This window comes from Lemur catta, chromosome 16 (assembly GCF_020740605.2).
Source record: "Lemur catta isolate mLemCat1 chromosome 16, mLemCat1.pri, whole genome shotgun sequence".
Classification (NCBI taxonomy): Eukaryota; Metazoa; Chordata; class Mammalia; order Primates; family Lemuridae; genus Lemur; species Lemur catta.
This window is the reverse complement of record NC_059143.1, coordinates 25,314,513-25,340,900: the sequence shown is the minus strand read 5'-3', so window position 1 is coordinate 25,340,900 and position 26,388 is coordinate 25,314,513. Positions and strand designations below refer to the sequence as shown.

At 37.5% G+C, this 26,388-nt stretch overlaps 1 protein-coding gene across 28 annotated transcripts in view; it reads right to left on the bottom strand.

Moving 5' to 3' along the window:
- The window catches only part of DTNA (dystrobrevin alpha), a 339,927-nt gene that overhangs the window by 149,612 nt on the left and 163,927 nt on the right, over positions 1-26,388 (bottom strand). For 2 of the 28 annotated variants that reach the window (XM_045527847.1, XM_045527840.1), the window contains exon 1: positions 8,735-8,992. The exons of 20 other annotated variants lie outside the window; for them this stretch is intronic. The gene's annotated coding sequence lies outside the window, so the exon portion shown is untranslated. Of the gene's footprint in view, positions 1-3,614; positions 3,634-8,734; positions 8,993-10,008; positions 10,025-26,388 lie in introns of those variants that run through there. 6 more of the 28 variants (XM_045527848.1, XM_045527849.1, XM_045527853.1 and 3 more) reach the window with 6 other exon arrangements.

Sequence of the window (26,388 nt, the reverse complement as noted above, 5' to 3'; positions counted from 1 at the left end):
TCTGAGTAAATGAGAGAGCTCTTTATCTGGTAATAGCGAGACTTTTTAAAGGTAAATAGCTGAGGACATTTTTACTTTTAAAGGTGAGAGGGTGTTGAGTGAAGCAGCACGCATTAGTAAACCAGAAAATTAAAATTAATGCTTTGCTATCAAACCCAGTGCCTCCAAGAAAGTCATTGAGCTTGATTTTCTTCACCCTTAAAAAGGAAATGATGGTGTCATTTACCTTCCAGGATTGTAGGAGAGTCAAATATAATGCAATAGCAATCCTTTGCAAACAGCAAATCACCATACAAATTTAATTATTATGGTTAATAAAAGCTTGTTACTTCTCCAGATAATAAACTGCACATAACATTTGCAGAGATTACTTCAGAGACCTCGTGAATCACTAACATTATCAACACATTCCCTAATAGATGAAAGAATCCATTGCCATTTAATCTCATGGTGAAGTAACCATCTGAGATGGGGTGACATGGCAAGGAACAAACCTCTAGGGATAGATTCTCCACCTCCACACCCCAAGCCTGCCTTTTCGAAGCAGCAGAGGGGTGAGAGGTCTACTGATGCTTCTACTCTCTTTTCCTGTCCTCTTATTGGGGTGGCCAGGCTGGCACACTTGTCCAGTGACAGCATTGGCTAAAACTCTCTGAATTCTCAGGTCACAGGAAAAGACAAAGGCAGCTCTAAGCGCCTCAAATGCAGATGCCATGGTGACTTCTGGTTACTCAGACTTGAGGCTTTTCCTTTCCTCTCTCTTCTGTAATACCCTCCACCCCTCTAGATTCCTCACATATTTGCTATCTTGAGCCATAATGTCCTTAAACTTCCTCTGCCTGACCTGGTTCTTATGTATCATGTACAACCCAAGCAGTATCATTCTCCCCAGGAAATCTAGTGCAACAGAAGCGTTGTTCTTGCATTGCCTGTATCTATAATGTATAAGTATCTTTAATTCTGCATCTGTTGACTGTCTTATCTGTTAGATTTCAAGCCAACTAATTTTTCATAAAATGCTTTCTGTGCAAAGGATAACAACCCACCTACCCTCAACTAACCCACATTATAGGGAAAAGAGATTAGAACGCAAATTTGTACCTGACTTTGTTCTAGGGTCTGGTTGGGTTCTGCCTGGAACCACCCACTTGACCTTGACTTTGCTACCCATCCACCCACTTATGACTGTGCCTTGGCCAGCCTCTGGCCTGATTCCCTTTCCTGGCTGCCAACCTCTCACTAGCTCCCTTAGGTTATAAAAATGTCAGAGCGTTTAATTCCTAGCAAGACGGCAATGAACAAATTGACATATTATTCAAATACCAAGTGTGGAAGGGGATTTCATTTGCTCTCATTAGTACCATTAGCCGCAGTCATTTTCTGTCAGAAGGTCAGAGCTACATAGACGTGTATATAGAACATTTCAATGAGGCACATTTTTTGAGGTGAAAACTTCAATTGTGCCAGTCAAAGTGACAGATAGTATTTGGGTACAAAGAGAGTTCCTCCGATTTACAAGGGCATGCTCCTAAAGAAAGTTTTATTCACAGTGTACATAAGAAAAATCTAAAGCTGCCCTAAAAATAGTGTTACTATTTCTGAGCGGTGTCATGCAGAATGACATAAATAACAGGAAAGTCTTCTAAGCATTATTACATAATAATAATTGCTAACATTTGTAAGGGTTTACTATGTGCTATGCACTTTGCAAACACCTTCCAAGTATCATCTCCTTTAATAAAACACTTTACATAAATTAAGACTAGGCATGATGACGTATGGTTGAGCTTAGTAAATACAGCTTTCTCTCTTACTAACCATATGTTCTTTGGGAGAGTACTTAACTTCTCTGGTCTTAATTTCTTCATCCATAAAATAAAGATGATAAAAATACCCAGCTCATGGAGTTGTTGTGGGGATTAACAGAGAGATAATAACAACTTGTATTTCTCAGTGATTTCTATGTGCAGTACTGTTCTCTAAACGAGGATTAATTGACTTAAATGAGTTAAACAGAAAGCACTTAGAACAATATCTGGCACTTAGAAAGTATTCTAATATACTGTCAGAGAACTCACGGAACTCTCACATAATGCACTCCTCTAGGTCCTTGTATGTTCAGTTTCAGTCAGCATATTGCCCAAAGGGCTGCTACTTCTTCCTCACTCACTTTGGCTTGTTGTGCCTGCCTTATAGTCAGGTTAATGCCCATACTCTCCAGCAATACCCTTCTCTTCCTTTCAGCCCACACTCTGCCTTCTCCACTTTTTTTCTCCATTTTCCCGACACTCTTCCCTGACTGCAGTGACCACAGGCTTTGGAAGATATAAAAAGTAATTTCTTCCTGGAAAATAATGGGGGCTCTGATGCTGGAGCTAACAGCTTCTACTATCTTCCAACCCACCAGTGAACCAGGATATACTGCCAAACAAACAAACAAACAAAAATCCAACTAAATGAGGTAAAGACAAGAGAAGAATAATGTACCCAAGTCATAAATTCAATTAGAAGACTGCTTCTACGATGAAAAAGGGTACTGTTTTTTGACCTTCCTAAATCATAAAAAATTGTATACTTTAAAAATTCTTGTATGTGGGACAGAAAAAAATCACTATTTGTCAAAATCAAAGAACATTAAGATTTTAATGAAAGGAGAAATTTCATAAATATTAGGTTCCCACCTCAGTTACATTATATCCCCAAACAATATTGTGACGTGCCACACATTTTAAGAACAAAGATGATGTAGTGGCACTTGCTTCCAACAGGATGATTTATACAGGTTGGTCTTGTTTGAAAAACTTGTGTATTATAAGATATGCTCAGTTTCCTTGGCCACAACCATCCTGCTCTAGTGCTGCATGTAGTAATTGACAATTTTCAACAAGGCTTAAAAAGCTAAATCAGATGTTCTCTACCTGACTTATTGTAAATATAGGCAACTGAGAAAACACTTCTCAGATCTACTCTTTTTTCAAATTCTACTTTCCCTTATCTCAGAACCTCTCTTATCCTTGTTCTGGATTGTAACATGAACTTCTGGACTCATTTCTGTCTCCCAGTATGCCTACCTCTAGTCTATTTTCTGTGCTGCTGCCATTAACTTCAAATGCATATGGCTTTCCAGAGGATTCAGGATAAAGTAGTTTAAATTCCGTATAAGAGCAGATAAGAACTCAACACAAGTGGAGACTCAGCATGGTTAACAGTCTGACATCCCAGCCGTGCACTTATTGGTAGTGCAGTTGTCTCATCAACAAACGAGGACATTTGCTTCACAGATTTTGGTAAAAATTAAATAATGCATGACAAATACTTGCCCTAATGCCAAGTGATCATTACATGGCTACTGTGGTTGTGATGATGATGGTGATGATGTGATGATGATGGTGAAAACCATAATGATCTGGTTCCCCAATGCCATTCTGAGTTCTACTCTTATTATATCTTTATGAAGAATGTATATTTCCACAGATCTCTAATTCTCCTTCCTCTCTGATTTTTCTATACTGTTCCCTCTCTCTAGAGCCTCCCTTCCTCAGCCTCCTATTTAATGCTCGCTATTTCTTTAAGGTTTATCTCAGTGTATCCATCTCCGCAAAGCGTTTTCTCACCTCTCCTCTGTAACATCTGCTCGGCACCACTTGACTCTTAAACACGTTCCAAGGAAGCGAGGAATCTAGGGACTCTGGACTGTCATTATCTGTTCAATGTCAAGTACAATGTCTGACACAAAGATATTCAAGGTAAGTTTTTTAATAAGTGAGGAAATGAATATTAGCATTTTTAAGCAAACAAGGTTATAGAATATTTGAGACCAAGACTTCCCTAGAAAATCTTGGACTTATATCAGGATCAAAGGATTTCCCTGATCAGTATTTCTGTAGATGGAAGGGAAAATTCACAAAGAATATTCACCTTCTTGTCCTAATTCATCAGAGATGCTTAAAATGAAACCTACATTAAATAAAAGATCTTATTTGTTGTGCTTAATTCTAGAGCTTCACTGTTCAGGAAGATAGCACTAGCCACAGGTGGCTATTTAAATTTAAATTACTTAACATTAAATAAAATGAGAAATCCTGTTTCTCAGTTGCAATAGCCACCTTCCAAGTGCTCAACCGCCATGTGTGGTTAGTAGTTACTGTGTTGGACGGTGCAGATAGAGAATTTCTAGCATCGCAGAGAGTCCATTGAATTGCACTGCTTCTTCACTATACCTAAGTGCTAGGCTACATTCAAGCCCAATTACCCTCTGCCTATCCTTATATGAGCAAACATTTCTTTTGAATAAATTTCAAACAGTAATAATTGAGAAGCATATCCTATTCAAATTATTTGATTGTTTTCTATCAAAGTCAAGGCATTCTAGATTTTACTGTTTGGCATTTCATTTCAGTGAAATTATAAAAATGTACGCTTCTTCTCCCACTTGATATGGGACTTCTTATTTGCAACATCAGTTGTGAAGATAAACACACATAGGTGGATAAAGGACTTCACAGATTTTCTACTCTCTAACATTAGTATTTTAATAATGCCATATATTTGCACACTTATATTTACTCAGCTAGCTCATAGCAAAACCCAGGCATTCTGACTCTTAGGCCAAGTAAGCCAAAACCCTTTTCTACACCATACTGCTTATACATGTTCCATGTGAAGAATAGGGAAGTGGATCAACTAAGTAAGCATATAGCCATGCCGATGACTTCTTACAGCATTATACCTTCTAGAGCAGAAATATGAGCTGGTGTGTTTGTTGCATTTCTCAGAAGATTTTTTTAATAATGACTGCCATTGTTTATACTTATAAACACAACAATGAAAAACCCTGTGAATATGTTTCACTATTTATTTTGTGAGGATATATTCCTAGAAATAGAATTGCTGGGTCCAAGGATGAGCAATTTTTAAAGACTTTGCTACACACTGCCAGGCTGACAAAAAGAAATATGCAAATTTATGTTTTCAATAGCAATGTATGTGAGTTCCCATTTTCCATACCCTCCTGAGGTATTAACTTGAGGTATTATTTCCCCCTTCTGCTCTTCTTCCTCCTTCTTTTGCTTCTGCCTTCTAAAAATATTTGCTAAGTATTAAAATAGCATTCATTTGTTTAATCTGTAGATATTTTAAAAATAACTAGTGAGATGCTTTTTCTTACAGATTTATGAGATCTCATTATATAATATGCGTATTCACTTTTCATATATTTCACATATGTTGCAAATTCACTGTTTCATATGTTTCTAATTTACTATTTGTCCTTTAATTTTGCTTATAGTATTTTCTAGAAGTAATATATTTTCATATTCCCATTCCTTTTTGGTTTCTGCTTTTGAAGACTAGCTTTTCTGTCTCAGGTTCTATATTTTCTTCTACTATTTTCATGGATCAACATTTTATACTGGAATTGCCAATCCATCTAGTATTTTCTTTCATATGAGGGATGGGTAGAGGTAAGTGATTTTTCTGAGTATAATCTTTCCTCAAACAAATCAAAATTAACACATTTTAGACATAAAATATAGTTTATTTAAAATAAAAAATATAAAAACATAATTAAAATATTGAACATTTAATAATATGCATGCCAGAGAGTGGGGAATAATTATAATAATATCACTCTAAAATATATCAAGCTAATATTATCATGAAAGTGAAACCAGTTGATTGCCCCTTTATATACTAAAAATATAACAAATTGCTCATTTCTAGAAATGAGTTTACTCTTTTTCTTTCAGGTCCTGGCCCACACATTGTACAATTCTTGATAAATTTAATCATTTTTGATAAAAGCCTCCATTGACTGAACAAAGCCAATCTATTTCATAATAAGGTCTGCTAACAACAACAACATCTATTGTTAGTGATTTATAAATGATATTAATGGAATTAATTAAATTTGGCAGTTAATTTTTGAGAATCATACTACCCATTAGAAATTTCCACTTTTTTCTAAAAACATTGGCCTTTTACTACATACAGAGCCAATAGTTTTCTAAGTAAGTCTACATTATTCTCCAGATTAAGCATTATTGTCATCATCATTATCATCGTGATCATGATGTCATTACTTTCTTTTTCATTTGAAAAGTTTAAGAATTCTTAAAAAAACCCAATTCTTTTCGAATAAAAATTGCAGTGGAGGTCAATAATAAAATCCAGTTCTAATGAAATGACAGGTTAGAACATAGCTCCTAAAAATGGAATATCTAGTTGATATTGAATTACCATTCATTGGCTTGATCCTTATCTATTTTAGAAATATTGACTTAGAGTTCAAAACTTATTAATTTTCTAGAAGAGACTACACTGTATTAGTTAATACAGTTCTTCTTTATCATGACTCTGTTAAACATCTATCTCCTTAATAGAGGTAAATGTTTTCAGATAATTAGCTATTTGAACGCCTAAGGAGCTCTAGAAATTAAAGCTAAAGTGCTAAGAAACATTACCAACCCAATGTTAACAATAAAGCATGATTTAAACAAGGGTTGACACAAATATTATTCAACTAAAACATCTTGTCAAAATTACTAATTTAAAGCAAGTACACTAGAAGTCAATTTTGCTTCTTAAGAATGTAAGCACAAAAACATTATAAAAGAAGCTTCCATCTTATGACCTCTCAGTTACAGTGACTTCAGAAATGGATGTGTACATATGGCCTGGTGTCAGGTGAATAAAGACCACAGAAATTTGGGTATATATTGGTTTTTACATACTTCTAAGCCCTAATGTTTAAGCTGGCTGATGGCCCACAATGACAACTAAAACAAATTCAACTAGAGGGATTTTTTTTTTTTCATTTCAATCAATAGAAAGGATCTATCTATGCCTGTCATGTATTTTAAACATGGAAAAGTGAAATGATAATACATGTTAGTAATTCCACCACATCTATACTAGCCTATCTCTCTTCTTTGATATATAAAGATTTAACCCATTCCAGTACTCAGGAGAAAGAAAGCTTGAGTAAGAGATCATTTATACTTTTACCTTTTCTCTTTTTATTTCTTGTGTCCTGTCTCTGTGTCTCTCTCTTCCTCTTTCTCTTTCTCCCTCTTTTATTTTTCCTTTAATAAAAACAGACCACTTTCTACCGCAGATATTGTCAGTTTTGAGAATTTCATACTTTAAAATATGTTACCAGGTACCATCGTTCACCAGTTTTGGGGAACTCCTTATTCTCTAGAAATAACAACTTAAACTTGTGAAAATATTTTATGCTTTGAAGGACATGATCATAGCTTATTCTGTATTCAAACAACAAAGAGAAAAAGAAAAGAACGAATTCAGATACAAGCATGAGCATTTTACAAATGTTAGGTGTTATTATAATGCTTTTGATATTTGTTATCATGGAAACAGTTCTCTTTATTTGACCATGGCAAAAACTGTTTTGAATAATGATTATAACTCCTTGCTCAAACTTAGAAGATGGCTAGGACGCGTGAAAACTAGAAAGACTAAGGAAATAGCAAGGAAAATCACAGAGCATAAATAGATTTAACAAAATCAAAGCTTCCCTTTTTCAAGAAAGCACACTAACGATAAAACTTGAGATAATTTCTTGGCTTTTGTCCTGATTAGTGCCAATTAACAGCAAATAACTGATTTTAGTTCACTAAAAACATATTTTTCGAAGATTTTCCTATATGAAAACACCGCAGGTGGACAGTGAATACACTAGAATAACAGTGGGGCTCTGCTACTATTTAGTTAGGTTTTATCTCTAAAAGCTGCTGGGATAACTTTGTTCTAAGAGGAGAGAAGTTGCATACGTTAGCCTGTGGCTAAAAATTAAAGTAAATCCTAATGCCGTACGAGAAAGTCAAACATCAGACATCAGTAGAAACCATGAACAAGGAACAGACATAAGTTATTAATAAAGAAATTCTCTTCTCCTTTCACTTGCTCTGTGCGTATGAAAGCCTCCCATTTTGAATCAAGCTGCCAGGGTGATATGTAAACAACGCATGAGGAGGCTTCTGGGCTCTGGGAATTGATGCTTCACCAAGCCACAATGAATTGTTTACATTTGGTTCTTACCAGCCTCTGAGCAAAAGAGTTCATGTTACACTCACCCATATTGTATTTACTTCTATTTTTAAATCCTCCAACCCACACGCAACCACAATGCCTAAAAGAATAGAATGCTATTGGAAATCAAATATCTTGTAAAAATTACAGATAAAACTGAACTATTCATGTTGGATGAGGCTGGTAATAATATGATGAAAGAAGGAGAAAAAGCCTCATACAACAAATACACTAAATAAAAAGCTAGAAAACTTTGTCCTCCTGCTTAGTTTAGTTTAAGAGACAAGTAGCTTTGGAGTAATGTCACTAATAGGTGTCCTTTAAGAAAGGCAGACCATTTCTAAAGAATAAAACAAGGAAACATTGCTCACTTTTACATTGATCTGAAGACACTAATCATTGCATTCTTATTACTTTCCTTGCAGTTTTCTTTCTTTGACTTGCACACATACACACTCATACACACTACCACCACAGAACTATGAAAATTCATATCATTTTAGGCTTTCAAATTAAAAACAGTTGAAACCGGAGGTGGAGGAGCTGGTGGGGTGGGGGCAGGAGAAATTTGTCCTGTGCCCATATGGGGGTGGGGGCGGGGGCGACAGTGAAATTCCACCCAGCAAGTTATGCCACTGCAACAGAAGTAAGAGAGTTCAGTTTCATAGATTCAATTGTACCTTACCTGGTTTTGTAGTTAAATGCACCAACATGCCCCTAATTCTTCCTCTGAAGTACTACATATGCTGAAAACTATAGTATTGGACCTTACACATTTCCAACAGAAGAAACTCCAAAGTAACCTTTAACTTCAATAAAAAGCTGTGTTCATTCTTCCCCTTGCGCTCAACACACAGCAATCTAATACACCTCATCATGTGGTCCGTTACCATGGTAGCAATGAATCCAGCTGCTGAAATACAAAAGACTGACAAAAAGTTGCTTTTTTCCCCTCCACCCACCCTGACAAAGTCAGTTTTTTTCCCTGTATGACAAGTCTAATTTGAATATATTTCTCTTGCTGACTCAACTTCATGAACAAGAAAAAAAAAAAAATGAGTAGCAGAGGTATAAGAATAAAAGGTCTCCCAAACATTTAAACTAACTAATGAAATAACTATATGCATTTTTAAGTCGCCACTAATCCCTTGAAATACTGATCATTACTACTTCTACCAACTAAAATGTTTAAATGTCAGTTACTAACTCAATAGGAAAGGCAGCAATAATCCCACAGGTCCTTTAAAAACATAAAAAAAACCATTAAATTATTCAGTAAACACAGATGCTGAGAACACTACATCAGTATATGAAGGGCTAGTCTCAAAGTGCTTTTTTCTAGAGAAAACTTCTAATCACAGCTTAGATGTGGGAGGCAAAATTATTCATTTTCTTTTCTCCAAAAATCTGTATTTAACCGTTATTTAAACAGAGTAGACTTCAGTTCTATTTAAATTGATCACAGATTTGGATCTGTGCTAATATAGCCCCCTGTGAAGAACAAGGGTCTTGGAGTGGGAACCCGAAGAATCCTGGGAGCCCCAAACTAATGGCTATGCAGTTAATATTTAAGGCATCACCTGCAGCTTAGTACCTGTGCTTTAAGGAAAGGCTGAGGGAGTCCCCGGTGACTGGAGCTTCCCCCCACATCAGCACCGTCCTTCCTCCCACCACGCACGGCACGTTCACCAGCCACAGCGGGTCCTTTAGGGGGCGGCTACTTTGTCCCTCAGGCCTCGCCTTGTCACTCTGCTGCTTGCACAGCTTTCCTTATTTCCCAAATTTAGCTCATATTTCATAATAATTTGTTTAAATATCTGCCTCCTTTCTTTAGACATGAGCTCTCCTAGGAAGAGGAAGATTGCCTTGTACATCTTTCTATACCAAATAACCAGCAAAAGGTTTGGCAGGAGGCAGGGCTGCTCCTCGAATGGATAAAGAAGGGAATGAAAGCGTTACCTCAGCTCCTGCAGGACTGTGTTCACAGCACGCCTCGCTGTGGTTAAACCCTCCAGGGATCTGCACAGGCTTTTCCTTAATACACCACATCACAAAGGGAGGCGGGGGAGAGCAGCTCTTAAGAAGAGCAACTGGGGAGTTAAGCAGATGCGGGTTTGAAACCCGGCTCTCGCCCAGACTACTTTTGTGATCTTGGATAGATTATTTAACCCCTTTAAACCGCAGTGTACTCTTCTGAAAAATCCCTACTTTAAAGAGTTAGGAAAAAGGATTAAATGAGATAGTCCAAGGAAAGCAACAAGCACTGCACTGGAAACGTACTAAGTGCTCATTAAATTTATTATTTAGTAAATATGTTTATGATTTTTGAACAAGAGGAACAATGAGAAAGCTGACTGGCCCCTGACTTCCCCTTGCTGGTGAAACTGTCATTTTTGGCAAGATACACACTCTCAATTATATGCTTCCTAATATGGGTTTGGTTAACAGCACAGCATGAGGTAAGTATAGTGACCATTTCCCACAAATAGCCAGGGCTGCTTGCTCTTACCTACAAACCATCTAGGAGAGAATGATCAGTCAAAAGGTAATATATTTTCCTAGTATGAAATGGACTGTGGAAAGAGTGTTAAACTTGGTAGTCAATCTTTTTTCTATCTTTATGTGTGAAAAACACATTAAGTAAAGCAGTTCATTGAGATATTCACATTGGATCCTTAAAAAATGGGCTATATTCTATTTGTTAGTGATGTTTTTTCAAATTAAGATGGAGTATAAAAAATCTTTATCATAAAGGGCTTCAGAATAGAAATTATATACATAGATTACATCTTTAATAATTAACCAATATTGGATTAATAGTAGCCTTTAAAAGGTCACCTTGATCAGAGACAAGTACTGTAAACTGCTCACCAATATAGACTTTCAGCTGCTTTTTTCCACAGTCATATAATTCAGGACATTACCTGACATCAAAGCCAATGGCATAGGAAAGTTAGCATTAAAATCCCTTCGAAGACTATTGTGCAAAGAAGTAGTCAGAAGTTAAAAAAGCCCGTGGCAGAAAATAAACTTTTTATTGCAGGAAGTTATCAGAAAGAATAAAATGAATGTTGTTCATTGCAAGATTTCTGTATCATTAGAAGGAGGAGAAGAAGAAGAAGAGGAGGAGGAAGAAGAGGAGGAAGAAGAAAAAGGGAAAGAAAAAAAGAAAAGAAAAGCACTACAACAAGTCAGTTGAGATGATTAAAATAGCTTTGGCACTGCTACAACCCTGAAAAATCCTTAAGTGTGGTGACTCATGAGGATACAATCTTACAAAACGTGTGAGGCAGAGCAGGCAAAAAGGCACGGTGCAGGCACACTGGAAAATTAGCACTCCCTAATCCTCTTCTGAACAGCTGATGAAGGAAAGACTAATAGAACCCTAACCTGAATAATTCATAACTATTCTCATACATATGCGGCTGGCTGAAGAGCGACTCTTTGCTTGCATTCATTTTGTAGGGAGTGTTTACCTTGTACAGTTTTTCTCCACATGTAATGGTTATGTGGCCATTACATGGTCTAATTGTTCCTCATTTTGTAAATTCAAGAGCCTATCATTTCTCTCGTTAATGTATACTGCTCTTAGAGCATTTAATAAGATCGGCAACATAAGGTGCATCCTTTGTCAGATGTTACGGCAACTTGTTGATTCTTTCACCATTAGGGAATACGATGTCAGTATATTTGGTTTCACGAAGTTTTACATCCCCTTTTGCAAATGTTATTATATTATTAACTTCCCTCTCAATGTGAACAAAATATGTAACATAATCTGCACTGGTGTGATCCACTTAATTTCACATGAAGAATCCAATCACCCGGAAAGAAACAGTTTTTGCGACACAGGTGATAATGCTTCAGAATGTACGCCAGGAAGTCGGTTTGCCAAGCCCTGGTCCCACAGAAGTAGGAGGGAGCTTAGAGGTTATTTGCTTCACTGTCCTCCTTTCATATCTGAGGCTACCAAATTTCCCACAAACTCAAGGTAACAATATGGGTTCAGAGGTCGCTAGCTTAAATTAAGCAGCATAGCTACAGAAAACACTGGCTGCCAATGTTAATGAAATTAAAAGCAGCAAAACAATTTGAGCCTCTGCAAATGCAACTTTTCACATCACATTTTATTGTTAGGGCACTGGTTTAAATTAAATAAAAAAGCTTGTTAACAGCAACACAAAAAAGATTGTAATCTACATGATCTACTGAACAATTTTTGCAAACACATAGTTTCTTGGGCGACTTTGAGCAGCTGACCTAAAAAATATTAATCGGATTAGTATCTATTCTGTTCATAAAAATTTCTTATGAAAGAATAAGGCTGTTGCAAGCCCTCTCAATTTATATAACTCAATATCAAGATATTCTATTTTACCCTTAAGATGTTTCAAAACATGCACTTTTCTTTTGAATTGTAATAATGGGGCTATAAATAACAAGGATTTCTTTATGTTTTCCTACTGTAGACACATCACAGAAAATATGTTTTTAAATAACACTATGAAGTTGATAGCTACACATCCTACAGATAACCTATTGTGAACCCTGAATCATTTTGCCCTATCATTTATAGAAATTTATTCCCAAACCTCTATTTTTATATTTTTTCATTTCTTTATAATTCATAATTATATAGTTATATTTTAGATTTATCCTTAGTGAAAAATATATTTGGGTTTTAATCTTAATAATAACAAGTTGTACTTCCTGTCCATTTTCTTACCAAAAGATAATATTACATGTCCACTGTAGAGAAGTTGAAAAATACAGAAAATATTTATGAAATAACATTAAAATATTTATAATTCAACTATCCAAAATAACCAGTATCAACATTTTGATGTATCTCTTTATATATGAAAAATCCTGGATAATTTTGAATATTTCCTTTTCACTTAATGAAAAATATGTAAAATAAGCACAACATGGTATTATACATTCCTTGAAAATATTTTTTAGTGGTTGTATAAAATTTTACTATTTATATCTAGCAGAATTTATTTAACCATCCCTTATTATTAATATATATATATATTTAGTCTTTTCTAGGTTTCTTATTATAAGCAACGTACCTTTGTATATAAATTTTTGGTTATACCTTGAGTTATTTTCTTAGACTAGATTTCTGGAAGTAGGGGGAGATTACTGATTTTAAGTTAGACAATCTAAGCACAAAATTTAAGAATTGGCAGGATCTAGGCCAGGTGCGGTGGCTCATGCCTGTAATCTTAGCACTCTGGGAGGCCGAGGCGGGTGGATCGCTCGAGGTCAGGAGTTTGAGACCAGCCTGAGCAAGAGCGAGACCCCGTCTCTACTAAAAGTAGAAAGAAATTATCTGGCCAACTAAAATATATATGGAAAAAATTAGCTGGGCATGGTGGCGCATGCCTGTAGTCCCAGCTACTTGGGAGGCTGAGGCAGTAGGATCGCTTAAGCCCAGGAGTTTGAGGTAGCTGTGAGCTAGGCTGACACCACGGCACTCACTTTAGCCAGGGCAACAAAGCGACACTCTGTCTCAAAAAAAAAAAAAAAAAGAATTGGCAGGATCTATACCCATAATTTAGTCTAATACTTCATTTTACTGATTTTATTGATGAGGAAACTGAGGCTTAATGAGGTGAAATAACTTGCTTAAAGTCCCATTATGAATTATTCTTGCGCTAGAACAGAAACAGGATTCTTTGTGAATTTACATTGTTTTTTGTAATTTCACCATGTGACTCTAAATGTCAATTCCTCTCTCAGCGGCTGCCTCTCAGTTCCAGTTTGATGTCATCTGTGAAACTTCATGGATGTGCTCTGGTGTCTAAGTCAGGAATAGGAGTTACTTTGAGGTGGGTGATGCTGTTTTTGTTTGTTTGTTTTTTTGTTAGGGACAATCCATGTGGCAGTATCTCCAAAGCCACCTTCCTTCCACTGATGGCAAAACAGAAAGGATACTGAGAAGTAAATATTCTCCCAGATCAAAATCAGTTCTGTAGAGAGCAAAATGGAAAGATTCCAAGAGAATTGAGGGGTCAGGATGCTCATAAAGTTAATGAGCTGAAATTGATATAAAATGATCAGAGCTCTTTATGGCCTCTGAGTTCTTTTATGGCCTTGTAGTCTGTTAAGAGAGCAGAAGATCTAGTGACTTGAGTAGCAGACTGTCAGGTAACTCAAGTACCTGTGTGGTCACCCTCTGTGACAATCCCATATCCTGTAAACTCAGGTGTGTTTGCAAAGCCATGATGCTGTCTCCATTTGACAGGTTATATTCTTTTTCAGCTAGAGGGGAAAGGAAAGGACATTTCTGAAAATGAAGTCTGCTTGAGAAGTCAAGGAAACAGGCAGATTCCTGAGACCTCACTCTTAAAAGAATTCATTTTCTTAGTCTGAATACACAGTACTAGAGATTATTGTTTCCTGGTTTCTTCTATGTGGCTTATTCTAAAATGAGGTGACTTAGTCTAATTCAATAAATTTTAATTAAGTGCCTTCTAAAAACACTTACTGTACCAGATGTGGTCAAAGAAATATAAATGGCCTATAGTCTAGATGGGGAAATAAAAATATGGATCAAGGAAATGTAACTGTAGATTTAACAAAACATGATAAAGGATATAATCAAGTGACTTGAGAGTAGATAGATAAGGTAATTTAATTCAGTCAGCATAGGCAGAATGTTTATGGGGAAAAACAATCACCCATTCAGTGTTCCCCAAACTTGGAAAGCATTTGTTGTTGGGATATTGGGTGTATTTTTTTTCATATACTTTTACTTTGTGTCAAGGGACTTGGAATACATCAGCACAGCACATATTCTAGAGCTCTAATGCCTGATGTATCCTAAGAGCATATTCAGTGGCTAAGATGAGATGTGGGAGAGATAGAAGCTACTGAGTTTCTTCCTTCCTTCCTTCCTTTGTAATGTTCCCCTGGGAAAGAACAAGTAATTAAGTAGTCAATGGGCAAGGGGAGGGTGGACTGGAACTGCCTATCAAATAATATGTATCTATATATCATAGATAATGGGAGGAAAGGATTGGGAAGCAAATGCAATGTCATGCACCTTGTAGACACTCAAAGTTAATTATTGATGACAGTATGATAAAAATAAAGAGCATTAGAAAATGAAGCAAGTTAGAAAAAAACTACAGAAAAACTATAGGAGAATAAATTATTATGGAAAAACAATTTAAAAAGACTATAAGTTGATTTGGGGGGAAAGAAAAAGAGAAGCATATATGGTTCAAGAAAACACACTAGACATTAGGAAAGACTTCCTGATAAACTACCAAGAAGAGGGGAATAGAAAAAGAATGCTGAAGAAATAGAGACTATTGAGAAAAATGTTTGAATGAACTGAGACAAGTAACAAACTAATATTTGGAATTTCATTCCATATGCTTAAATGAAAAAGATCCATCTAGTAGTTAAACAAATCTTATATAAATGGACATATAATATAAAGATACCAGGCATTTTGGACCCTTCTGGGTGTCTGTGGTGGCAAATACTCTGCCGGCAAGGACCATCCATCTTATATTTCAGAGGTTCTCTGGGGTCAATCTGGGAGGCATTATCCTTGCTCCACACGTCACACTGGTCAAATCTTCATCAGACCATTGCATTCTGCATAGAGACTCACAGTGACATGTGAAAGAGAGAAACTGGAGAAGGGGTGTTGAACAATAATAGAAAGGGAAGTGGAACAAAGCCTGTGAGGGAGGCACTTAAGCATTTGAAAGCCTACCTGCCTGTAAATAATAGTGAACAGGTGTTCTGTCTTTTTTACTGAAGCCACCACAGTATGCTTTTGCCAGGTTAGACATTAGGAAGGACTTCCTGATATAATCCCAAAATTCTGGCTTATAAGAGGCAGAAAGGCATTAATTAACGTTTTACGCTGTGCATCAGAGATGAATGATGTTTTCAAAGGATATTAGCCACTCATATTCACTGTACATGACAGAGCTCTCTACGTCACAGTGATGACCCAATTTTGGGTTTATGTCCTACACATATGTATGGAGCGCAGAGAAACCGAATGACATACATTAGACCTCTGTGGTTTGGCTTGCCCATCCATATTGCCAATAAATATCGAAAAGACTGAACACAAAGACTATTTTTTCTTTTTGAGACAGAGTCTCACTCTGTTGCCCCGGCTAGAGTGCAGTGGTATCATCATAGCTCACAGCAACCTCAAGCTCCTTGGCTCAAGTGATCCTTCTGCCTCAGCCTCCTCAGTACCTGGGAGTACAGGCACAGACCACCATGCCTGAGTAATTTTCCTATTTTTAGTAGTGATGGGGTCTTGCTCTTCCTCAGGCTGGTCTCAAATTCCTGGCCTCAAGCGATCCTGCTGCCTCAGGCTCCCAGAGTGTGAGGATTACAGGTGTGAGCCACCTCACCTACACTGTTTTAACTGCTTCAGACTTGATGATAATTTTGGTAAACATTGCAGACCAATTAAAAAATAAAAGTTGCAAAAATATTTTCTAATCATTTATAATCCCACCAACCACAGTTAAAATTTTCGTATATGCCTATTCATATTTATCTCTATGTAAATATGTAGCTTGATTGTAAAACGGATTGGTACTTTTCAAACTACAGCTTTTTCCACATTTTAAGGGAAGCTAGAGAGTTTATGACTTTATCTTTAAAAAGAGATTGCTCTTTTTTGTGGAATAAACTTTAATAGGCCTACTGACTATGTATAGCTTAGTCAGAGAGAGGTGGAGGGTGGGGGAAGAGAAACTAAGCCACGCTATGTAAAAGAGAAAAATGCTGTGTTCATTACGGGTGGTACAGCTGGAAAACTATGAGTTATTAATTGGAATGGGGACAGGACCAGGGACTAGATCTAGGCAAAATGGGTGTTGAGGTCTGGATGTGGGACTGAGCTCCAGGGCAAAGAGAATTCCTACTTGTGGGGAAAGTAGGTTCTAAAACATGGTGGCCCAGGAAGAAATAGCCAATGGAGGACCTCTTATGAAGGGTGCAACTTACAGTCTAAGGAATAATGATGCTGATGACTAATTTTAAATATCCTGACTTGTAATATCTCTATTATCATCAAGATTTTAGGAAAGCTCTGAGAGCTGGTCTCAGCCTCACAGTAGGTAATTAATTCTATGTTCATGCTTGGATGGGGTGTGAGGAAAGAATGTCCTCTCTAAGGTGATCTGGTGGTATCTCAGACCTCTCTGGGTCAAGGACATTTGAGATGACACCTGTGAAGAATGGGAGGAGGCATTTCTGGCCGATGTGAGGTCCCTGAGGGGGAGAGACCCTGATGTGATCAAGGAACAGAAGAAGAGCAGTGTGGCTGGAACACTGTGTGTAGGTGGGGGAGGGTCATACTGGGACGAGAACTTTCTAGGCCACGTTAGGGATTCTGACATTTATTCCAAGTACAGTGGGAAGCTTTTGAAGGATCTGAAATATGATAGTAACATAATCCAACTTTCATTTTTAAAAGAACACCCTTGCACCCTTGCTATGGAATGGAGTAGGAACGGATGGCGCAGGGAAGAGTGGATAAGGTGAAACCAGTTTGGAGGCTGACTGATCATGCTGGACTAGATGCTGACAGCAGAGGCAGTGACAAGGGGACACGTCCAAATACATTCTGGATGTAGAATTGACAGGAATCAGTCATAGATTGAATGTGGGAGAAGGAGTGAAAATAAAGTATAAAGAAAAACTCCCAGTACTCTGAAGTAAGTGGAGATGCCATTTACTGCAATGCAGACAGGAGCAAGCTGAGGGAATGCAATGAGTGAGGTGGGGGGGAAGGAAAATGTTGAATTTGAGATGTCATATAGGCTGTGTCTGTATAAGCCTGAAGCCCTGAAGATAGGGCATGGCTGGAGATACACATGTGGAAGTTGTAGGTACAGAGGGATTTTTTTTTAAAGTCATAGGAAAATAAGACATAGCATGCCCAAGATGCACCCCCGAGGACAGAGGGGCCAAGGAAGTAGGAGGAAAACTTTGTGTAGTGTAGGTTTCAATGGAAGCTGAGACAAGGGAGTTTTTCAGGAAGGAAGGAGTTGTTTTTGTGTTGAAAGCTACATCTTACTCAACTTACTCTCAAAGAAGTTGAGTAAGATGAGAATGGAAAAAGCATTCATTAGCTTTGGAATATGGAGATAACGATGACTTAATAAGAACCTTTTTGGTAGAATGTAGAGGGACAGGAGTACAGGAAGTGAGGAAGTGGAGTCAGTCTGTGCAGACAATTTTTTTTTTTAAGAAACTCTGATTTGTAGGGAAGCAGAAGTAGGGCAGCAATTGAAAGGAAACATGAAGTCAAGGGAAGATTTCTAAATATAGGAGACTTAAAAATATTTACCTGCTGAATGGTCCACTAAAGGCAGGGAGTAATGTAACATTCAATCCCACATTACTTCTTGCCTACAGAACTATGGGAGAATAAATTTCAGTCATTTTAAGCCACTAAGTTTGTGGGAATTTGGTACAGCAACCCTAGGAAACTAATACAGGGAGTTTCCGAAAAACGTCTCTTCACTAAAAAAGACATTCACAGGGAGAAATGAAAATGTTGGTGCATCAGGGGAATGATGAATAGCTGTGTGGCCGGGGCACAGGTGAGTGGAGAGTCAAGACCCAAAAAGAGCCAGAAAAGGAAATAGAGCTCAGTTTGCCACCACTAGGACTATTGATGAAGGAGAAATCAAGGGCATCATGAATCAAGAAACAAAACCATTCCCTGAAAATAATGTTTTTGTTTTCTTTTCACATGCTATAGATGATGAGGTTCTTTTTCTGCATGTGTTGGCTAAAGTAGATTATCTGCTTCCTTTTTTGTGATTACCAGCAAATCCTGGGGTTTGTCCTTGCCCGCGCCTGATGGCTGCCTTTGCTCCTCCAGTACCTCAAATTCCCTGAGGGGCAGGCAACAGGCAGGTGGGCGAGCTCCTCCAGCAGGAAGAGCTAGCCTGTCACCTCCTAGAGAAGATGGGTATGTTGCACCCTGCTGCAATGCTTGCTACCTCAGGCTCTCTCTATTTCATACCGTCAAATTCCCTGGTGTATGATTTGGCCTTTTCTACACTTTAAGTCCTATCCTGGAATTCCATCTTCCCCATCAAAGAGGGACTTATTTTTTTTTTTTTTTTGGAGACAGAGTCTCGTTGTGTCTCTTGCCCTGGCTAGACTGCAGTGGTGTCATCATAGCTTGCTGTAACCTCAAACTCCTGGGTTCAAGTGATCCTCTTGCCTCAGCCTCCCGAGTAGCTGGGACTAAAGGCATGCGCCACCATGCCCAGCTAATTTTTCTATTTTTTGTAGAGATGGGGTCTCGCTCTTGCTCAGGCTGGTCATGAACTCCTGACCTCAAGCCATCCTCCCGCCTTGGTCTCTAAGACTGCTAAGATTACAGGTATGAGCCACCGGGCCCAGCTTGAGTGTCCATCTTGCGTGGCTACACTTCTCCAAATTTCCCACTCAGGCTGGGAAGGTGAAGCAGTCCTAGCACATGGGGTGAGGTCTGGAGACAGAATTACCTTCCAGCACTGACATTTCTTTGATATCTTATTTTTCCCCTTAAAAAACTCATGCTAAATTTGCTTTTAACTCAATAGTATATTCATTACTGTTTTCATAAAAATGTAATGTTTCCATTCCTCTTTAAAATATAACACACTTAGAGATGAGGAGGTGTAGTATCCTGGGGCTTTGAAGGTCCCAGCATATGACCAAATATCCCAGTTAGAAACGAATGGCATTAGGGGCACTTTAAACTATTGATGGTGTTTTCTTCAGAACATATAAGCTAGTTTTTATTTTATGGGTAAATTGCACCGTCCTCCTAAAAGTCTGCTTACTCTACCCAGTTTTTCCTTTGTTTCTACATTGCTTTTTAAAGCAAAAGCCTCGCAGAACAGGGGGAAATGTTTCAGAATCCTTAAAAACTCAGCTTGAAAAACATAACACCACCAGAGAATGGAGTAAACACTGAAATATTTTCCCGGCGAAACTGAGCAAACAGAATCACAAGCATTTGCGAAAAGCTGTCTGAGAGTGTGGAGTGCTAGGCAGACATTTCCTTCTCTATTCTGTAAAAAGTACTTCAAAGACATTAGGATCCAGTCCTGTTGTTTCTATGGTCATTCTCCAAACCCCTTTCAGACCACAGAGAAGGACATTATGTTAAATGCTAATTCTCATTTTTACGATTTAATGAGCTACTTCTGAGAAAGCTACTGTTTCTCCAGCCCATTAGCAATGTCTGGGATGGCTAGTGCAGAGTTAAAGCTTAAGTCACCCAGCTGAAACTAATGTCGATGTTTCAGTTATTCATTTATGATTTTCGGGCTCTCTGACACGCCCAACCGGTTACCAGGCAACCACAGCTTCTTGCAGGTAGTATACATTAAGCATGAACTCCAGGTATGACTATGAAAGGGATCTGAACATTTTAATGAGAAGGCAATCATGAGCTGAACTTGATTATGACCTTTGTTATTAGGTAGGACAAAATATGAGGGCCTTAACTATCAGGAGTTAATAATATTTTGCTGGAGAATCTGCATGTTTCCCTGTGACGACCTTATACACAACAGCCTCAGGGCTGACAATATGGAAAATCTCAAAGGAGTCCTGTTTATCAGATGGAAGAATTACTGTTAAGAACTGAGTTTACGGGGGGGGGGGGGGGGGGGGGGGGTATTTATAGGCCTTGCTTCTTAGGCCCTTTCACTGCTTGTACTCTAGGAAGGGAGCTGCCCAGAGAGAAAGGGAAGGTTTCATTGTAGGGCAATTTTACCATTGTACTTAAAGTCTGCAAACATTGCTTGACAAAGGAGAATTCAGTGTGCAGTGAGAAGGTCCCAGGGATTCAGGTGGTGGCATGCTCTGTTTTACAGTGACCGGCTTGACTACATAGGCGGAATATGAACTGAGAGGCTAAATCTGTTGCAGCATAAAACCAGGGCTTGTTTGACTGAGGTCATGAAAGGCTCATTTGCTGTGGCTGAATGGGAAAAAACATAACCTTATCTGGAACGTACTAATGCTGTTTTTCCTTCAAATGGGTGCTTTGTGGATGACACTACCCTGGAAGAAATCGTTTCAAAAGGGAAACTTGTGATAGTAGAGTTGTTTACATACATTAGGAAGACATGGTATAATAATAAAAACCTGTTCATAAAAAAAGACAGCCTCCTTACTTATGTACATGACTAGGATTGGATGCAAAAAAATACTGTAAGTATTCATCTGAGTCTGAGAGCATATTATACACAGACACAAATGCAGTAAAATTTCCTGCCCACTGTTATAGAATTGTTAGGAATTGACAAAATTGAGAGACACATTATTTATCTGCTTTGCTGATTTAAAACTGTCAAATTCACAGTTTACGATTTTGCTAAAGTCTGCACAGACTTAAAATTCACATTTGAAAGTTCAAAAATCAGTTGATGGCTAAAAGACAAGGTCAAACAATAAACTGTCACAAATATGAATGCACTGACATTAAAGCACATTATTATTAACTTTTGTAAATGCATCATAATCCCTAGTTTTTGATAGGAAAACATTGCTCTATCCATTTTTGTGATAACATAGTTTTACAAATTATACTTATGTAAAGATAAATGGCATTCTGCAAACTCTTCTTGGAAATAAACGGGCAATTAACAAACAAAAGATAACTCAACAAGTCAGGGGCATAACCTGGGAATGTGAATAGAATTCTTATTTCTTCTAAGAAGACACTATATATTTATCTTACTCAAAGATAGATGCAGCAGTGTAGATATGCTACTCATATAATTTTTTTTTGACTTCTGGAATGTTTAAGTAAATAGGAAATAGGTACAAAACAAATTATTCAGATAACAGTAGTAGACCAAAGACATAGAGATGTATCTTTTCAATGTAATATATAAGATGTTATGGATTGTACTATTTTACCTTTTCTAAAAAAGTGAATATAAAAAAATTAAAAAATAAAAATGTGAATATGTTACAATTACTTTAGTTGCTACTTTTAGCATCACGTTATTCCTGTCATTGCCTGGACTATTTTTGTATTTCCATTAAAGAGTAGTTTAGCGCCTTCATGCTGGTACACACACACACACACACACACACACACACACACACACACTCACTCTCTCTCTCTCTCTCTCTCACATGTATACAAGACAATAAGCAAGATGTGGGCCAGGAAGACATTTTTGTTTTCTCAGCCTTATGTCCTGCTCCTAGCAAACTTTCTGATATTTAGCAAATTGTCAATAAATACTTGATGAATTGTAAATCTACTTTTATGTATTATATTTAAAACCCAAATCAACCTTATTTTCTCAGTCTTCTTTCCTTAGACCTGGAAACTTCTCTTGGGGAAAACAAAATCAAGAATATAGGAAATATTAGCTAGTTTGGTATATTGTAGAGAGTTGCTGGGTAGTAGGAGACTTATATAGGTTCTTGTTGTGGCTTTCCTGCTAATTATCGTGGTAGAACTTAACCTTGCTGGTCTTTAATTTCCTCAAATGAAAAATTAGGGAGTCTGGCTAAATGATCTGAAATACCTTTTCTGATGCTTCAATTCTATGATTCAAAGACATAATCTATGATACATCTAACTAGGATATAACTTGGAATAATTATACTTTATCTCAGGCTCCTTGGTTTCTAGCATAGAGGCAGGGAATATAAGAGACGTGCAATATATATTTAAAGATGAACGAATGATCATTATAGGTATAAAAGCTGACTATGCATCCTTAAGATCTTTCACAAAAGGAAGGAGCCCTTCTCTATGGATACTGATTTTTGCAATTAAAATAAATTCAGAAGATTGCTTTTTAGAAATTTTGAGTTTTATTCATGTAAATTATTATTCTTAGGTATGGTATTTGAAAAGTGCGATAAAAAAAATTCAGATCATGTTTATGTACTTCCTTAAGACATGCTAATAGTATCACTATGTCTAGGAAAATTTTTATTTTGCATCCTAAACAAACCCTTTCACAATTAGTCATAAATATTCTTTCATAAATATTCTTAAGGAGTAAATAGGAAGAGAGACAGAAATCCTTGCCATAAAAAACCCCAGCTCCAGCGGTGATTCTAGGTAAGATTTAGCCCTAAAATTCTATCAGTCTACAGCTTTAGACATCATCATTTCCAGGCTTATGTGCATAGCAATAAATAAGGTTTATGCATAAATAGGTCTCAGAACCACAAGGTACTACATTTTTAAACTCTTATTGAATAGAAATAATGCCAATTTTAGCATCAGCCTAAACATAAATTTATTTTCCAATAAGAAAAGATCTGTGGAGTTATAAATAGCTTACACCTCAGGAAATATTTTAAATGGAAAATTCTAACATTATCTAACATACATATTCTTATTATAGGATTAAATTGGAAAGCTCTTCCAGAGCAGCAGTTTGCTGCGGTAGAAAGACCTAACATTCTTGTTCTGCTTCTTACCAGAAATATGACATTGGCATGTTACCTAAACTCTTCAAACCCTAGTTTTATTCTCTGAATAACAGGGATAATAATAGCTAACTTGAGGAATTATTATGAAGATTAAATAAGATAATGTTTATGGAGCATCTGCTTTGGTGCTTGGCAATGAGGGCCATAGGCCCTGTCTATGGGGTTCCCTTTCCTGCAATGGAGCTCTCCTTTCACTAGTAATGGCTGGATAAAGTGCTACAATCTTCACCACACTGAAAGCCTCAAGCATACTTCAAAATATGACCCTCTAAACTGCATTCAAAACCAGAAGGGAAGACCACTTTGAGCTTGGTAAGGGACTTTCAAAGATGAGAAAAGACCTGGCATTTGTCCTTGATGAAAAATTCAGAGAAAAGAGAGACATAGATAACATGAGAAGTTATAACGTGATGCTGTGAGTGACTGAATGAAGGTTGGTGTATTAGTCCATTTGTGTTGCTACAAAGAAAATACCTGAGGCTGGATAATTTATAAAGAAAAAAGGTTTATTTGGCTTTACGGTTCTGCAGACTGTATAAGAAACATGGCGCCAGCATCTGCTTCTGGTAAGGGATTCAGGGAGCTTCCAGTCAAGGTGGAAGGTGAAGGGGGAGCAGGTGTGTCACATGGTGAGAGCGGGAGCAAGAGAGGGAGGAGGTGCCTGTCTCTTTTAAGCAACCAGCCCTCCCATGAACTAATAAAGTGAGAATCCACTTGTTATCATGGGGAGGGCACCAAGCCGTTCATGAGAGATCTGCCCACCTGACCCAAACACCTTTCACTGGGCCCCACATTTAATACTAGGGATCAAATTTTAGCATTAGATTTGGAGGGGCCTACCATCCAAACCATATCAGTTGGTTTTCTTTCTGTTGTCTACACTAGGTGCTGATCTTCTAAAAGTGGCCCAAAGGGCTATGAGGATTCAGAGATAGAACCAATAACTGTTGACCCAAGAGAAGTTCATCAATGATCTTGAAAGATGACTATCATATTGCAGTCATGGAAGAGAACCTGGGTGCACGTGGATGGGGGGATTTGGAGAGGAGTGTGGATGGGAGGAGAGTCTGGATAGAAAAACCATCAGGTGCAAAAGCAAAGGCATGAAGAGCACAGCATAGAATAGGCAAAATATTTCTATGTTAGCAAAGATCAACTGATGAAGAACAGATACAGGCAGTGAGACCCAAGAGGCCCATTGTGCCTGTATTATGACATGCTAAGGAATACAGAGCACAGAGTTTGTTCTGCAGTTGATGATGTGGCAGCCAACACTGTTGTTGAGACCAAAGTGGATGAGGGTAATTAGATCATATTGTCTACTGTTTGTTGCATACCTACCATGTAACAGGAATTGTGCTTTGTCATATTATGGATATTATTTCCTAGTCCTTAAAACAACATAGACATATATCTTCAGGTGAGGAAACCGAGGCTCAGAGAGCTTAAACAACTTGCTGCTCAAGATCACACATTCTAAAACAAGTCTTGTAAAAGGAGCAATGGGCTTTTTAAAATAGTCAGAACAAACCATTGAAGAACGGAAATGATGAGAAGTGAACATAAATTAGGAAGCTAATTTGGGCAGTCATGTTTCAAAAGGAGAGAAAGAACACTGAGAAGAGCAAATAGTGTTCAAAATGAGGCTGTTCAAGATTTGGGCAAGATCTTTTAATACAGGTGTGCCCTGGAATGACAGAACATTTTAAATAATGAAAATGTTGCATCTATGTTTTAAAATTACTTGGCGATTATTTTACACAAGAAGCAGTGGAGCATAATGATTAAATGCTCAGGATCTGAAGCCAGACTGTCTGGCTTTTAATTTTCACCCCTAAAGTACTTAACCTTGGGCAGGTAATTTAACCCCTCTCGACCCCAGTTTCCTAAACTTTAAAAAAGGAGATGATAATAGTGCCTATGTCATAGGGCTGTTTGAGCATGAAATAGAATATATGCACACCCAGAACAAGGCCTGGCATAAACTAAGAACTCAGTGAGCATTAGCCAGCGTTGCTTTGTGCCTTTGCCCTTACTCACCAGCCCTTTATTTAGAAAGTATTTGCAGTATGCCAAGCACTGTGCTAGTTTTTATGGATACAAAGATAGATAAGAGCTGATTTCCACCTCCAAACACATTTGATTCTTTTCACATCATCTGCTGTGGTTCAGCAGAAGTGCTGCAGACTACATCGTGGTTAAAGCACTTTCCTGAACTATTTGGGCACCAGTGATTTAAAATCTCCTATCACAGTGTTGTTCATTAGTGTTAGTTCTAATACTTTCACTCTTCCTACTCCTCTCCCCCAAGATGACATTAAGATCTGTTCAGCCTGGGTTATCTTTGATGTCATCTATTTCCCTTCACCCAGCAGGCAACATTATAAAGTCAGTGAGATGAGTTCAGTAGCCTCCTCCCACTATGTGCAGCAAACCTTCCAAAGCTGAGTGTTTGCACCATTGCCTCAGGGGTCTCTTCCTTGCTACTTTATTAGACTTATGTGTTATGTAAGTATATATTATTAGTGGATGTATTTTTCTTCCCAACGGTTTTTTTTAAAATAAAACTTTATAAAATCTGATTTCCATAAGCTGGAGAGAAATATTAATGATTAGAATTTTCAGAGCTACACCAAACTAAGGAGAAGACTTGTTTTGGGAACATTAGTTATTCACTGTCTTTTAAACCACATCATAAGGTTGCTCCTCCCCATTTCTCCCTACTTTAGGATTAATGAAAGAGTCCAAGTAATTCTGCTCATGATGGCATTTGCACATTGTCTGAAAGGATTCTAAATTAAGCACTGCAGGTTCAACATTAACATTGGTTGAGTAGATGAAAATTGTTGGTAGAAGGGA